At 47.6% G+C, this 16,346-nt stretch overlaps 1 protein-coding gene and 1 long non-coding RNA gene across 2 annotated transcripts in view; one reads left to right on the top strand and one right to left on the bottom strand.

The window, feature by feature from the left end:
* The first annotated feature begins 5,545 nt into the window (after positions 1 to 5,545).
* LOC143436756 (uncharacterized) lies at positions 5,546 to 10,780 on the top strand. The gene is made up of 4 exons (XR_013106562.1): positions 5,546 to 5,629; positions 6,359 to 6,444; positions 9,172 to 9,260; positions 10,533 to 10,780. It is a non-coding gene; the product is annotated as an uncharacterized LOC143436756 (long non-coding RNA).
* Rcor1 (REST corepressor 1) overlaps positions 6,327 to 16,346 on the bottom strand; it is a 99,084-nt gene continuing 89,064 nt past the window's right edge. Inside the window, exon 13 of the transcript XR_013106561.1 lies at positions 6,327 to 6,849. The gene's annotated coding sequence lies outside the window, so the exon portion shown is untranslated. The remainder of the gene's footprint in view (positions 6,850 to 16,346) is intronic.

Consider the following 16,346-nt stretch of genomic DNA (forward strand, 5'->3'; position numbering starts at 1 on the left):
CTGCTATTGCTGTGATAAGACCCATGAGTGAGGATAGTTATGAATAAAAGGGTCCTAATTTGGGGATTATGATTTCAGAGGCGGAGTTCAGAACTATCAGGGATGGGAGCATGGCAGCAGGCAGGCAATTGTGCTGGAGACTCACATCTCAAGACTGTTGAGCCACAGAGAGACTGGAATGGGAGGATGCTTTTAAAACTCAAAGCCCACCCCAGTGACACACATCCTCCACAAAACCACACCCCCTATCCTTCCCAAACAGTCACCAGCTGGAGACCGAGTATTGAAGCATATGAGCCCGTGGGAACTATAAAATCAATTTAAAAAAAAATCAGAAACAGATTGGAGATGCAGCTTGGTTTGTAGAGTGTTTGCCTAGCATGCATGAGGCCATGGGTTGGATTCTCAGCACTACATAAAACCAGGTATGGAGCCAGTGGATGTCTCAGTAGGCAAGGGTGTGTGTTCCCAAGCTCAATGTCCTGAGTTTTGATCCCCAGTTGGAAGGAAAGAACTGACCTCCTACAGCTATCTTCTATCATAGTTTGGTATCTATGGCTCTGATAAGACCATGACCAAAGCAATTTGGAGAGGAAAAGGTTAATTTTGCTTACCTGTCCCAGGTCACACTCTATCAGTGGGGGGAGTCAGGGCAGGAACCTGGATGCAGGAGCTGATGCAGAGGCCATGGAGGGTGCTCCTTACTAACCAGCTTCCCATGGCTTGCAAAGCTTGATTTTATACATTCCAGGAAGACCTGCCCTTCCTGGATGTATAAAAGGTGGCACCGCCCACAGTGGGCTGAGTCCTGACCCCATATCAATCATAAACTAAGAAATGCCCCTGGGGGCTGGAGAGATGGCCTCAGCAGTTAACAGTACTTTTTAATTTTACAGTGAACCTGGGTTCAATACCCAGCACCCACATGGTGGATTACAACTATTCATAATGCCAGTTCCAAGGGATCTCAGGCCCTCTTCTGACCTTCATGGTCACCAAGCACATATGTGGTATACATGCGTGTAGGTAGGCAATATTACTCACACATAAAATAAAGTAAATCTAATAAGACATTTTAAAAAGAGAAGAAAATGTTCTCACAGACTTACCTAGAGGCCAATTTGATGGAGGATATTTTTAGTTAAGTTCTTTCTTCTCAGATGACTTGTGTAAAGTTGACAAAAAACTACCCAGCATATCTTTTGCCCTCCAGAACACTAGATGATAGATAGATAGATGGATGGATGGATGGATAGATAGATAGATAGATAGATAGATGATAGATAGATAGATGGATAGATAGATGATAGATGATAGATGGATGATAGATGATAGATGGATGATAGATAGATGATAGATAGATGGATGATAGATAGATGATAGATAGGTAGATGGGTAGATAGACTTTTTAAAAGACAGCAATAAGAACAAAAACACTAGAAAACAAAATTGGGCATAGTGCCAGCATAAGCCAGTAATTCTCTAGCTTGGAAGGTGGAGGCAGGAGGATCAGATATTCAAGGTCACCCTCAGGGGGTTCGAGAGAGTTCAAGATCTTTAGACCATGTTTCAGGTACCTTGTCATGGTGCGTGATTTTAATTCCAGCACTTGGTGGGCAGAAGCAAAAGCATCTGTATCAGTTTGAGGCTAGCTGGTCCACACAGCCTACATGAAAAATGGTCCAGGCTAAGCCAGGGATATGTAGTAAGTCCCTATCTCAAACAACCAAACCAAAAACCTCTGTCTCAAAAAAAAAAAAAAAAAAAAAAAAAAAAAAAAAAAGAAAAAAGAGGAGGAGGAAAGAGAGAAAGAAACAGCATTTGATGAGTCTGTTGCCTTCAGCACTGTCTTTGCCTTGTCAGTGCTGAACCAAAGAACTCAGTTCTTCTCAGCCTGCTGAAGCAGTGCTGGGTGTCGCAATAAAGGGCAGAGGAGGGACACTGCATTCTTCAACGAGGTCCTTGCAGAAGTCATGGGTCCCTTATTCCCTACCAACCCTAGACCCAACCTGAACTATCTGTCAAGTTTCTTCCCTAGTGCCAGGTGGCTCCAGGACCCAGGGTAAGGGGTGGTATCCTGCGCTAAACCCTCCCTCCCCTCCCAGTGCTGCACTCATGGTTCCTGCCTTTCCTGAGGGCCTCTTTTATCCATTTTATTAGCTATGTTCTTTACCAGCTTGTAACCCTTTGTAAGATGTCTCAGTTACAATAAAGAATGAGAAGTATAAACACACACACACACACACACACACACACACACACACACACACACACACGAAGATGCCAGGATGAAACAAATCCATTACTTTCTATGGTATCCTAAAAATTCATTAAAAACAAAACAACAAAACCCTTCCTGTTCAATTTACAAGCCCAGACAGTTGGCTATAGATCTGAGATGATACTCCTGGGACCATCTCTCTTCACCCACCCTCCCTCCCTCCCTCCCTCCCTCCCTCCCTCCCTCTCCTTCCCTCCCTTCCTTTCTTCCTTTCTTTCTTTCTTCCTCTTTTCCTCTTTTCTTGTTCCCTCTATCTCTCTCTCCCTGCTCCTCTTATTTTTTGGATAAAAAAAATTTTTTTTAGAGGTGTATGTTGTGTGTGTGTTGTTGTCTGCTTGTGTATCTGTGTACTGTCAAGCAGGCCTGGTGCCTGACAGCATCAAATCCCCTGGAACAGGGGCTACAGATTATTTCAAGCTGTTATGTGGGTGCTGAGAATTGAACCTGGATCCTCTGGAAGAGCAGCCAGTGCTTTTAACCATGGAGCCATCTCTCCAGCCCCTGTCCTTATTGGTTTGTGACTGTGTCTCACTCTGTAGCCCAGGCTGACTTCCAACTCAGGATCCTCCTGCATCTGCCTCCAGAACGCCAGAATGTGTCACAGGCCTGGGCCCTGGTGACCAGCGGCTCACCATCTCTTAGGATGAGGAGCTGCTGGTGGCAACTGTCCCAGTTTCTATTTTAGAAAATGTTCTTTTGACTTCATTTTGAGGGCTCCATTTGGAGGCAGAGTTCTAGCTGGGCAGACTCTGTACCATACTGGAACCCTTCTCCTCAGGGGTCTCCATTGGGAAGCCAGCTGCTTCTGCACAGCTGCCCCCAGCACAGCTTGTTGTGTCTGTTTGGCAGCTGTGCCTGGAGGTCTTACTCTGGGTTCAGTGAGATTCTTGGATTTTTAGTTTAATATTGTCTCTCAAACCTGGGTTAGTTTTATTATTTAAGCATATTTACTACCCATTTCTCCATCACTCTTTTCATTGGTGGTAGTGTTTTGGTTTTTGAGATGAAATTTCTCTGTGTAGCCCTGGCTGTTCCCTGTAGACCAGGCTGGCCTTGAACTCACAGAGATCTGCCTGCCTCTGCCTCCCGAGCACCGGGATTAAAGGTGTGCACCCACGTTGCCTGGCGTCTCCATCTCTTCTTATGAGACACATATATCTGTTGGCTCATCCATGTTGTACCCTGTTAGAAATTCCTTCCTTTCAAGGGCTGAATAATCCTCCAGTGTCCTGCTAGCCCCCTCAGTCCCTCCATTCCACAGTGGATGGGCTCTGGATCGTCTCTGCCCACCAACTGCTGTGAGCACAAGAGTAAAACTCTCTTCTCCAGCCCATGCTTTCAATTCAATTGCTTCCAATTTTTTGGGCATGTGCCCAGAAAAGGAATTGCTGGACCATATGGTAATTCCACTTTCATTTTTTTTTTTTTTTTGGAGGAATTCAATACCTTTTCAGTAAGAACCTCTCTGCTTAAATTGATCAGAATTCTGCAAATGACAGAGTGTGTGTGCCCAGCTCCAGTGTGCAGCGGGCTCTGTTCCTCAGGAGCAGCAGGCTGAGGTCTGAGGCTCAGCCTACCAGGAAGGCAGAGCCAGGGTGGAAGCTAATTCTCTTAGTCCCAGGAAGCAGGAGAGAGAGGCCATTGGGAAGCCAAAGACAGAAGAAGGGTTGCTGTCAGCGTGGTCTACCCCATCCATTCTCAGTGAGGCTATAGCAGATGCTGCCCATCTGAATAGTTTAGAATGGGAAAAGGGGAGAATTAGCCAACCCAGTGTTTATTGGCAGCTGACTCCTGCTGCAGTTCCTGGCCACACATCCATGGTGATTTGTTCTTGAGTAGCAAGCACTAGGAGAGTGGAGGGGGTGGTCCCAGGTCAGGAGGACAAAGGCTAGCTAGGAAGGGAAACACTATCAATATCCAGTTGAATCTGGATCACTGCGGCGGCAGGGGCAGGAAGATCCACCATGAGACTGCATGACTGAGAGCAGAAGGAATGGGGCACGGGTGAGAACGTGACTGGATGCTCAGACCGGGCTGTGGAGCTAGCTGGCGCTCCTGAAATGTTGGAACTCTAGAGCCTCTGGGAGGAGCAACTCCCAGCAGCACTTGCAGCCACCCCAGGGAGATGGACTATGAAGTCCGGGCACGCAGAGCCGACTGTTTTGGACTGTAGCGTTATCCCACAGAGCACTTCAAGGCCAGGAGCCTAGAGCATGGCTCCACAGGGTTGGCACCCATGGCTCTAGGGTGCCCAAAACTAGGTCTCGGGAAGGCCATTGGGGTGGTGGTTAAGAATACACCAGAGAGGGTAATGCAATCCCTCTGGAGGTCACAGTCCAAGGGCCTCAGAGAGCTCCAGCTCCGGGTGTATGAGGAGGGGGAGGAGCTGGAGTTACAGGCCTGTCAACACACCAACCTCAGTTACCCACCATCTACAAGTCGCTGGAACAGGAACAAGAGGGACTAATGCTTTGCCTCTGGCTCAAAGCCTCTGTTTGCTGGCAGGACGAGCCAACAGCCTCTCAGGAGGACACAATAGAGGAGGTGCAGCCTCTTGCCTCCTCCCTCACCGTGGCTGAACTGCAGCATGTGGCTCGCTTCCCAAAAGCCCCAGACAGTGTGTCCAATGCCGAGTCCCAGGCTGCACCCTAGCTCTCTGGCTATACCCTCTTGCCATCCTCTTAGACTCTGGCACAGGAGGACTATCCACCAGCTTATCTATGACTGGGCCAAAGGTCTAAGATGAATGGCCTTCCTCTGCTCATCCTAGACCCTGGTCCCCCGACAAGGCTGAGTCTCATCTGCCATGGGACTCAATTGAGAGCCTGACGAGGGTGTTTGTATCTGAGTGGGTCAATTGTCGGTGCCCTATGAGCCATGGCGGGCACAGCCGTATGACTCCTGCTCTCACATTCTACCAGGTGTGCCCACGCTGACACTGGCCCGGGTCTTTCCCATCAGCATTTCCTTCTTGCCTCACAAACAGCATGAAGTGGACGGAGTAGCTTCTGAGTGTGACTGGAGAGGGAGGAGGGCCGTCCTTTCATGCTGCAGTGGGTGCTGGGCAGGGGGCACTTAAAGGTTTCTTAACTACTCATCCCTCCACCTCTTTCTTGCCAGCTGAGTCTGGTTACATTTTCAGGTTTATCTACTTAATGTGGATTCTGAAAAGAACAGTGATTTTCCTCTGAGTCTGTTGCCATGGAACCCAGCATTGTTGGGGGATAAAAGGTGTTGAGGTCCGGGGACCATTCTGAATGTGATTCTTGATCATCTACTCACTTAGAGCTTCTTGGGCACCTGCTGTGAGCCTGGAATCCTGGTGCTGTGGATGTAGCTAAAGCAAAGGTCCTTGCATCAAAACCTATTCTGTGGTGGTTTGAATATGAATATTTCTCATAGGTTCTTATTTTGAATGCTTAGTCACCAGGGACTAGCACTATTTGAAAGGATTAGAAGGATCAGAAGGTGGGGCCTTGGAGGAAGTGTGTTCCTGGGGGTGGGCTTTGAGGTTTCAAAAGCCCATGATAATTTCTCTCTCTCTCTCTCTCTCTCTCTCTCTCTCTCTCTCTCTCTCTTTCTCTCTCTCTCTCTCTTCTCTCCTCTCTCCCCCTTCCTGTTCCCCTCCCCCTCCCTCCCTCTTCTTTTCCCTCTCCCTCCCTCCTCCTCCCTCTCTCCCTCCCTCCCTCTCCCTCTCCCTCCCTCCCTCTCCCTCTCCTTCCCTCCCTCTCCCTCTCTCCCCCTCCCCCTCCCTCCTCCTGTGGATCAGGATGTAGCTCACGGTACTGCTCCAGTACCATGAGTGTGGCCATGCTGCCCGCCATGATGATAATGGACTAAACCTCTGAAAGTGTAAGTCAGCCACCAGTTACTTTCTTTTGCCAGATAATGGTGGTGGACACCTTTAATCCCAGCACTGGGGGTGGGGGTGGGGGTGGGGCAAAGGCAGGCAGAATTTGAAGCCAGTTTGATCTACAAAGGGAGTTCCAGGACAGCCAGGACTACACAGATAAACACTATCTTGAAACAAACAAACAAACAAATAAACAAAACCAAATATTCTTTCTTTTATAATAGTTGCCTTGGTGACAGCATCAGTTCACAGCAAGAGAACAATGACTACTACACATCCTAGAGGCGAGAGACTGAAGTACACACATAAAGTAAGTGTAAGGCACGTTAGGGACTACGGTAGCCCACGAGACTTTCGTGTCCCATCAGGGCTCTGGTATGTAGTCATCAAAGGTTCTGAAGGTCAGAACACACGCAGGAGCACAGACCGAGAAGGGTCTATGTCAGCCAGGGTTCTCTAGAGGAATAGAACTTACAGAATGCATCTCTAGATAGAAATGGGATTATACTGATTTACAGGCTGTGGTCCAGTCAGTCCAACAATGGCTGCCTATGGACAGAGAGAGAGTCCAAGAATCCAGTAGTCCATTTGTGCAGGCTGGATGTCTCAGCTGGTCTGCAGTACACTCTAGAATCTCAGAGGTAGGCTGTGATACCAGTGAAGGCCAGCGAGGCGAGGGCAGGAGCTTCCTTCTTCCATGTTCTCATCAGGCTGCCTGCAGAAGGTGGGGCCCAGATTAGACGTGGATCTCTGTAGCTGTCTTTGCTGTTTTGTGAGTTCTTCTTTCTTCCTCCCTTCTCCACCCCCTTTTCTTCCACCCTTTCAATCCCCTAACACTAGATAGGTGAGAAAAAAGGATAAAGGGGAAAGGAAAAAAGTCGGGGACCAGAAAGGGGGCGATGTTATCCCTAGACTACTTCCTGGTGATTGGGGTGTCAAGTTCTTTGGGGGCAAGTTTGATCTTTGCCACCAGGATGTCTAATTTCCTCTTGTTGTTTCTTCTTTGCACATAAGTACTTAACAAGCCAACACCAACTGCAAACAGCAACCAACAACAACCAACAACCCACAACCAACCGATAACCCACCACCGTTTGGGGCCCTGGCATTTATATATCTTCTAAAAAGTCCCCAGAATTCCAAATGTCACACACTCATAGAAACCATCTGCAGCTGGCAAAATCATGCCCCTGCTGGAGCACAAGGCAAATCATTCTGTGTTTTTAAAAGAAACCAAAATTCCAAAAATCTCACTACAGATCTTCCCACCTCAATGATCCAAATCAGAAGCGGATCTTTCCACTTCAAATGATCTAACTAAGCAAAAAATCCCTCCCGCCTGTACCCGGCCATTTTTGGATTTTAGTTCATTCCAGATGTAGTCAAGTTGATAACCAAGACTAGCCATCACAGGATTCCCCCAGAGAGGCGGATCCAGCCACTGACCAGTGGTTGTGCTTTGCCAGTGACTGGTATAAGCATGGTCTTTGATTGGCTCTGGACAAAAAAAAAAAAAAAAAAAAAAAAAAAAAAAAAAAAAAAAAAAAAGGAAGAGGCTTGCTGGGTTCTCTATGAAAGGGTTCTTACCTCCTATAAAGATGCTACCGTAAAGACCTTAAACAATGAGCAACAGTTTTTCCTATTATTCACTTTACATCCTGCTCATGCCCCCTGTCCCCCTCCCACAGTCTCTCCCTCCCCTTCTCCTCTGAGAGGGTGCCCCCCCCCAGAGCATCCCCCAACCCTGCATATCAAGTCTGCAGGGCTAACCAGATCCTCTCCCACTGAGGCCAGACAAGACAGCTTAGTTAGGAGAATGGGATCCACAGACAAGCAAGAGCTTTAAGGACAGCCCCCCACTCCAGCTGCTGGGGGACCCTCATGAAGACTGAATTGCATATCTGCTACATATGTGTGGAGGGGGATGGGGGGGTTAGGTCCAGCCCATGTAAGTTCTTTGGTTGGTGGCAATAGTTTTTGAGTATCCTTTATAAAGATTGGGAAGCAATCAAAGTATGGTTGCCACCTTCAGGTAAGGCACAGTGGAGGGCTGGGCATGGAGAGTGGCCCAAGAAACCTGGGGTTCGGGGATGCTGTGAAGTTGGAATTTGAAGCACTCTGTTGTTCAGAAAAGGCACCCCAAAGTCTACTCGGAACTTTCTGGGAGGCACTTTGACACCACTTAATCTGCTCCTGAGCAGAGGGAGATGCTGAGAGGCCTCCACAAGCTCCAAAGAGATAGACGTGGAAGCTTGGACCCCACTGAAGTAGAGAGACCTTGATGAAAACCCAGCCTTTAGTTACATTCCCAGATGTGTCTACACCGGGGAGAGAGAGCTGCGCCATTAAGAAGGCTGAGCTGCTGAACAGGCCGGCTCGCTTGAGCTCTGCCTCAGTCCAACAGAGTCAGGGTGGTTGGCAGGGATTGTATGTGACGGGCAGAGGAATAGAACACTAGACACAGTGTAATCCAAACTTCTGTAACAGGCATTAGCTGTCTACACAACAAAAATGACAAGACGGGGGCTGTCGATGGCTCAGCTGTTCAGGGCACTTGCTGCTCATCCACAGAGCCCAAGTTTGGGTTACTACATCTACCTCAGGAGGCTCACAACAGCCTGAAAATCCAGCTCCAGGGGATCAGATGGCCCCCAAGGGCAACTACACTCATGGCAACCACCTACATGCAGACACATACATGTACATAATTAAAAATAAATCTTTAAGCAGATCCAGGGAAGACTAAGATACTGGGGCGACCAGACTTTAAAACAACTGTGATTGGTAGATAAAATGTCTAGGAGGAGAAGAGAAGAAGCTGAAGAGATTTTAGTAGGCTTCGGGGCTGCTAACCTGTGGCTCCCAGGGACTGAACTCAGGCCTTCGGGTTTGGCGGCAGGTCTCTACCCACTGAACTATCCTGCCCTTGGGATAGTTAGTGAACTTAGTCCTTGGTTCTGAGGAGAGGGTTTAGTGTGTGAGGGCACTTGCTGCCAGACTGCACACCTTGCACCTTTTCCTCCCTGTCTCTATACAGCTCAATGACGGCAGGAGTAACTCAGCACGCTGCACCCCGGATGCTGTCCTCTTCAAACATCCTCTGCCAAGCAGCCTTGCCTGCTACTTGTGAGTCAAGCTCTCAGGCAGAAGAGCAAACTCCTTGGTTGGTTTTGTCAGAAAGTGAAATGAATGGCCTCACCCAGCTCCTACCATAGCCCTGTTTCCCTCCGAATGTTCAAGAGCTGGGCTTCTGTGTGCATTCTCTGGGCCTTCTGGTCTCCCAAGCTCTCTGCTTGCAGGGCTCCAGGGCCTCCGGAGCCCACAGCCCCACCCTCTTCCACATTCCTCTTGGCAGCCACTACCACACGTGGCTCACACCAGCAACCCCACTCATGGTACCGTTTCCTCTCTATTCCTTTTCCTGTTTCTCTGACTAGATACAGTTTAAAGGCCTACAGTTAATCTAACAAACAGATCCCAGAGGCTGGGGCCTCATCAGGGTCAGTGTCCTGTGAATTTCGTCAGTCCTTGTTCTTGCCTTGGGTCTTCCGCACCCTTATTTTAGAAATAAGTTGAGTTTAGTGAGGCTTGCACTTAGTGGAGGCTGATTCAGCATCTGTCCTATCCCTAAGACCCAGAAGGCTCTCTCACAGGCCCTGCCTTGGATGACGTCTTAGTTACTTTTCTATTGCTGATAAAACACCCCATGACAAAGGCAAACTTACAGGACAGTTTATCAGGGGCTTCTGGCTTCAAAGGGTTGGAGTTCATGACCCTCGTGGTGGGGAGCATGGCAGCAGATACACGGGCCAGTCGTTCAGAGCTTACTTCTTGAGCCCAGAGAGAGCTAGAGATAAGAGCGCCCTGGGAATGGCTTGGGCTTTTGAAACCTCAAGTCTGTCCCTGGTGACACACCTCTTCGGACAAGGGCCACAGCTCACCCGGACCCTTCCGAAGACTGAGGATTAACCATTAAAGTACAGGAGCCTGTGGTGTCATTCACATGCAAACGAGCAAGGCAGCAAAGGTGAAAGTCCTGGAGATTCCCAGTGTGGAGGGAGGAGATGCAGGTGGTGGGGGCTTAGGATGCTCTCCAGGGGCCACAGGGTACAGAGGAGAGATGAGCAGATAGGATGGGGGGACAGCTCAAGAAACAGCAAGGCCATCTGCTAGGCCAGGTGAACCCCAAAGATGGCATTGGAAGGCATATGGTGGGGCCAGAACCTCTGCTGCAGTCAAGACTCAGGCCCCAGGCCCCAGGCCCCCCCATTTCTGGAACTGTCACAGCCTCTTGTGTTGCCCCACCCCCCCCCCCCACTAGCTCCCACCTGTGTACCCGTGTGCGTGTGTGCTCTTGAGTGCAACGTGAACTTTTTTTTTTTTTTTTTAAACTTTCAGCCAAAACAACCTCAGTGATCCAGGAAGCTGGTACTGCAAGCTGTAAATATTTTAATGACGATAATTCAAATATACACAAAAGAAAATGGCATAATAAAGCCGGTTTCAAATAGGCAGCAATTTTCCACAGAAATGGGAAACATTCGTAATTGCTGGGGGGTGAGAAGGGGGTGGCTGTCAGTATTTAGTGGTGTAGGGTTTTATTCTGGGGGTGAAGAATGGGACAGGTGGGGGTTGTGTCCATGACGAACACACTAAATGAGACAAATCATCCCCATTAAAGTGAGTGCTTTTCTGTTATGCCAGACGAGTCACCATTTTAAAGAGAACAATTATTTTTAAAAGAATATATTTGAAGTGTATGGGTGTTTTGCCTACGTGATCGTCTGTGTATCACATGTGGGCCGAGTGCCCTAATGGTCAGAGGGCATCAGGTTACCTGAAACTGGTTGTGAGGCACCAGTGTGTGCTGGGAACCGAACCCAGGGCCTGTGAAGAAGTAACCAGGGGCTGGGCAGTGGTGGCGCACGCCTTTAATCCCAGCACTTGGGAGGCAGAGGCAGGTGGATTTCTGAGTTCAAGGCCAGCCTGGTCTACAGAGTGAGTTCCAGGACAGCCAGGGCTACACAGAGAAACCCTGTCTCGAAAAACCAAAAAAAAAAAAAAAGAAGAAGAAGAAGAAGAAGAAAAAGAAGAAGAAGAAGAAGTAGTAGTAACCAGGGCTCTTAAGAGTTGAGCTGTCTTTTCAGCTCTTAGAAAACAGGTCTACAGTAACATCAAACGTGAACCAACGCTGGCTGCTCCCCCCACCCTGCTCTGCTGGAGTACCACACAGCAGACCCCACGTGCCACAGTCTTTTCCCATAAGTACCTGTGCCTTGTCTGCATTACTAACTGATTGGCATTTTTTTTTTTCAACTACCAGGAACCCAGGGCCTCCAGCCTGTGAGGCAAAGGCTCCAATTTGGAGCAGAAACCCCAGGTCTTGAGAAGGAACTAACATTGACATCTTGTTAGTTTCACAGAAATGCAACCAACCTTTTCCTAAAACTGTTAATTTCCCAGGTGCTATTCAGATTGCACCACTGTGGCCCAAGCACCATCTTTATGCGTGGTTTGTCTCATTAGAAGGGAAATGAAATCTGCTCATCGTTTTGGTTACAGAACCTCTATGCTTTAAAATTAAAAGAAAAAAAAAATTACTTCAGGAAGTAGAGGCCCACGAGCCACCACAAGACATGTGTGTAGAGGTCAGAGGACAACTTGCAGGAATCAGCTCTCTCCTTCTACCATGTGGGTCCTAGGAATCGAACTCGAGTCACCAGGCTTGGCGGCAAGCTCCTCTCCCTGCTGAGACAGCACGCTGGCTCCTCATGACATTAACTTGGAGAAGAGGAGCCCTTGGCCTGTGGAATTGTATATATTCTAAGCTGGGGGCCCAGGGAAGACAGATGTGGGTATTGGATCCCTTTGGAATGGGGTTATGGGCAGCTGTGAGCTGCCATGTGTGTTCTGGGTACTGAGCCAGGGTCCTCTGCAAGAGCAGTGATCTCAATGGCTGAGCTGTTCCCTAAGCCCTCCTTCTTCCTCATCTCTCTCCATCCATCATTCATTTTCTTCCAATCAAGACAAGAATCTTATTCTATAGACCAAGCTGACCTTGACATAATAATGGTTGATCCTCCTGCTTTATTCTCCAAGGTGCTACCTGGATTTAATGATTTATTTATTTAAATGTATATGAGTACACTGTCGCTGTCTTCAGACACACCAGAAGAGGGCATCAGATCCCATTACAGATGGTTGTGAGCCACCATGTGGTTGCTGGGAATTGAACTCAGGACCTCTGGAAGAGCAGTCAGTGCTCTTAACCACTGAGCCGTCTCTCCAGCCTGATACCTGAATTTAATAACAGCAGTGTGTTAAATTACGTTAGCTTTTGTATAATTGTGTAGACACATATGTGCGTGCACACACATACACACACATACTAAACAAATATTTTAAAAGGGCAAGAGTATTGCCAGGCATGGTGGCACACAATTTTCATCCCAGCACATGAGAGGCAGAGGCTGATGGATCTCTGGGTTCGAGGCCAGCCTGGTCTACAGGATGAGTTTTAGGACAGCCAGGGCTACATAGGGAGACCCTGTCTAAAAACAAAAACAAAAACAAAATCAGCCAAACCAAACAGAAACAGAAACAAACAAAAATAAATACATAGATAAATAAATAGTAAAATAAAAAGACAAGATTATTAAGATTAGATTAAAAGGCAAGATGAAGTCAGTATTGTCCACAGATGCCTATATTAAATATAGAGAAAAAGACTGCATATACAAATAAACACCTTGATAACAATCAGAAGCCAGAGGGGAACCAGGCATAGTTGTTCAAGCTTGTAATTCCAGGACCCAGGAAGTAGAGGCAGGAGGATCAGCTCAAGGTCATCTTTGCCTAGAGTCATTTTGGAAGTTAGCCTGGACTATGACGCTTGTCTGAGAAACGACAGGGTTGGTGGGACGGCTCTGAGGGTAGAGGTGCTTGCTGCCACACCAGACAACACGAGTTCAATTTTCAGGACCCAGATGGTGGAGAGAGATAACAAGACTCTTGCAAGTTGTCCTCTGACCTACTGTGAGCCACAAAAAAAAAAAAAAAAAAAAAAAAAAAAAAGAGAGAATGTAACGTAAACAGAAATCAACAAAGTCCAAGCAAATAAAGTTGCAAAGGGTGAAGGTATCAGAGATAGTAACAAAGGGGCCAACCTCTCTAGAAGACACTAACGGAGGGCTGTCAAACACGAGGATAAAACCTGACTCACCCAGAAGGAACTGACAGACCGCTATAGCCACTGAGTTCAGCACCCAGGCCTCTGGCGTCAGTCTGAGGCCTTACATTTAAGTCCTTAATCCCCTTTGAGTGAGTACAGGATGATAGGGGTCCCATACTCAGCTATGATTTTCTCAATACCGTTTATTGGAGAGGCTACCCTTCCCCCCAGTGTGTGTACTTGACCTGCCTTGTGAGGATTAATTGACCATAGATGCATGGATTTAGTGCTGGGATCTCTATTCTGGTAAGTCTGTACGTGCTTGACCAGACTCATCTTATGCTGCTGAGTGACCACTCTGGGTTTAGCTGTCGGGTCCATCTGGTCCACAGCACCTGCTTCCTTATGGATTTCTCATCCCAGTGATCTGGCGCAATAGCTAAAGTGGGTTACTGAAATCGCTTGCTGTTTCGGTTTTTCATTCTAATATTTGCTTGATATATTTGGGTGCCCAATACTCGCGTACGTATTGACAACAATTCTATTCTATCTCAAAGATTTAACCCTGTTTCTGCAGTAGTTACTTTCATCCCTAGAGTAATCAAATGCCTGACAAGATGTAACCTGAGGGCTGGAGGGGTGGCTCCATGGTTAAGAGCACTGGCTATTCTTGCAGAAGACCCAGGTTTGATTCCCAGGGCCAATCTTATAGCTCATAGCCATCTGTACCTCTAGTTCCAGGGGCTCTGATGTCGCTTTCTGACATCTACAGGCACCAGGCATGCACACGGCTCACATACATACATACATACATACATACATACATACATACTTGCAGGCAAAACACTTTCGTAAAATAAAAAAATACATTTTAAGAAAATTTGAAAGAAGCAAGTTGAGAGAAGAAGGGTTTGGCTTTGGCTGAAAGTTTCAGGGTACAGTACCCCATGCTGACGTGTGGAGAAGGCAGGCTGTGAGCCTTTGGGGTGCTGTGAGGCACATTGTATCCAGTCAGGAAGCATAGAAGCAAGTGAACACTGGTGTTCAGCTCACACTCTCCGTGTGTGTGTATGTGCATGCGGGTTGGGGTACACTTGCCTGTGCAGGTGTGTGAGGAGGCCAGAGGTTGGGGTTGTCTTCCCAAATGGCTTATTTCCTTTACTTCCTGAGATAATGTCTCTCACCGAATCCAGAGTGCACTGTTTTGGCTAGATTGGCTAATGAGTCCCCTGGGATCCAATTGTCTGCCTCCCAGAGCTGGGACAACACACGTCTAGGTCTAGCTTTTATGTTGGTGCTGGGATCAGGATTCAGGCCACTGCTTGTTCAGCAAGCAGTCTGTCCTCTGAGCTACCCCCCAACCCCAGCACTCTCCCTTTTATTCAGTTTGGGACCTTACCCCACGATGGTATCACCCACATTCTTGGTGGGTTTTCCCTCGTCAGTTAGAAACCTTCTGAAAAGGTCTTCCTAACACACATAGATGTGTTTCCATGGAAACTGTAAAAAGCCCGTCAAGTCGACAAGGATAAAAGCCATTGCAGTTATCATTATAAAGTCATTGTTGTCGACTGCAGAAACAAGTTCATGGCTCAAAGGTTCATTTGATCTGGAATCTAGCGTGACAGCATAAGTCTGTGATACCTGTCCATGGGCAGCAGATGCAGGAGGATTGTATGTTTGAGGACAGCCTATATGTATGTTACAGGGCAAACTCAAGGCCAGTCTGAGCTATAGATTAAGACCCTATTAAAAAAAAAATGAAACAAAACAAAACCTCATAAAGTCTAGAGGTAGGTGATCTGTAATCCCAGTACTCTGGAGACCAAGAGAGAAGGATCAGGGCAAGTCTGAGATCAGCCGGGGCCACACTGAGTTCTTCTCTACCAGCCTGGTCTACGGTCCACAGAGCAAGAGCGTGTCTTAAATACTTTATGTGACACGAGTATCCTCAGTCCTGCTCTCTCTCGGAGAGCACTGGCAGAGAGTCCCCTTATGTGTCCTGTTTGTTTCATTTCGTTACTGGAGACTGAATCTAAGGCCTTGTGCATGCTAGGAACATGTAAATCTTCAAGCATCTATTCATCCTCGAACCATTAAGGAATCTCATTAAGCTGTCCGGTCTGGCCTCAAATTCATTCTGTAACCTAGGCAGGGCTTGAACTCATGATCCTCCTGCTTCTGAGTGCTAGGAGTGCAGGCGCATATACCATGCCCATTTGCTGGATTCAGTCACTCTGCATACCAAGATGGAGGACGTTCTAGTCTATCTCCGTCCCAGTCACGCCTACAGCACAGAATTCACTGCTAACAAGTAGTTATTTTGCATCGAGTTGTCAGGAGGGTCAGAGGCGAGCAGAGGGAGTAGCAAGCAGCTCTCACAGCAAGGTCACCCTTCTGCCCTGGGTTTGCAGCTCTGTCCCTCCATGTGACTGCCTCTGCCCTTCAGTTTCCATTTGTGTCTTCTATTTGGTAAAGTTATTTTTCTCTCTATGGGAGTAGGTAAATGTTTTATAGTCATGTCTATTTTCAGTTGATTAGGTTGATGATTAGATTGTATATAAAATGCAGTTTTACTCCTCTTGGTTTTATCTTATTGACTATATATATATGTGTGTGTGTATATATATAATCAACTTGTCACTATGATTATTGAGGTAGGATCTCATTATTGCAGGCTGGCTTTGAACTTGCTAGGTAGCCAAGAATGACTTTAACCGATACCCTGCCTCCACCTCCAGGGTGCAGCTGTGTGCTAGTGCTACCTGGGCAGGTTTAATACAGCACTAGATTTAAACTCAAGGCTCCCTGCTCTGTAGGCAAGCGCCCCACTGACAGAACTCCTGTTACAGCCCCGTCAGCACCCTACTGAAGCTACTCTATGCTCTGAGAGGTGTTCTGCAGGGTCAGCGGGGCTCAGGAAGCAGGGGCACTCACCGCTGAGCCTACTGACCAGGGTTTGGTTCCCAGAACTCTTGTGGGCAGAGCTTTGGAGGCAGAAACAGGAGATCTGATGTTCAAGGCCAGATACAGCTACATAC

The sequence above is a fragment of the Arvicanthis niloticus genome, chromosome 23, assembly GCF_011762505.2.
Source record: "Arvicanthis niloticus isolate mArvNil1 chromosome 23, mArvNil1.pat.X, whole genome shotgun sequence".
NCBI classification, from domain to species: Eukaryota; Metazoa; Chordata; class Mammalia; order Rodentia; family Muridae; genus Arvicanthis; species Arvicanthis niloticus.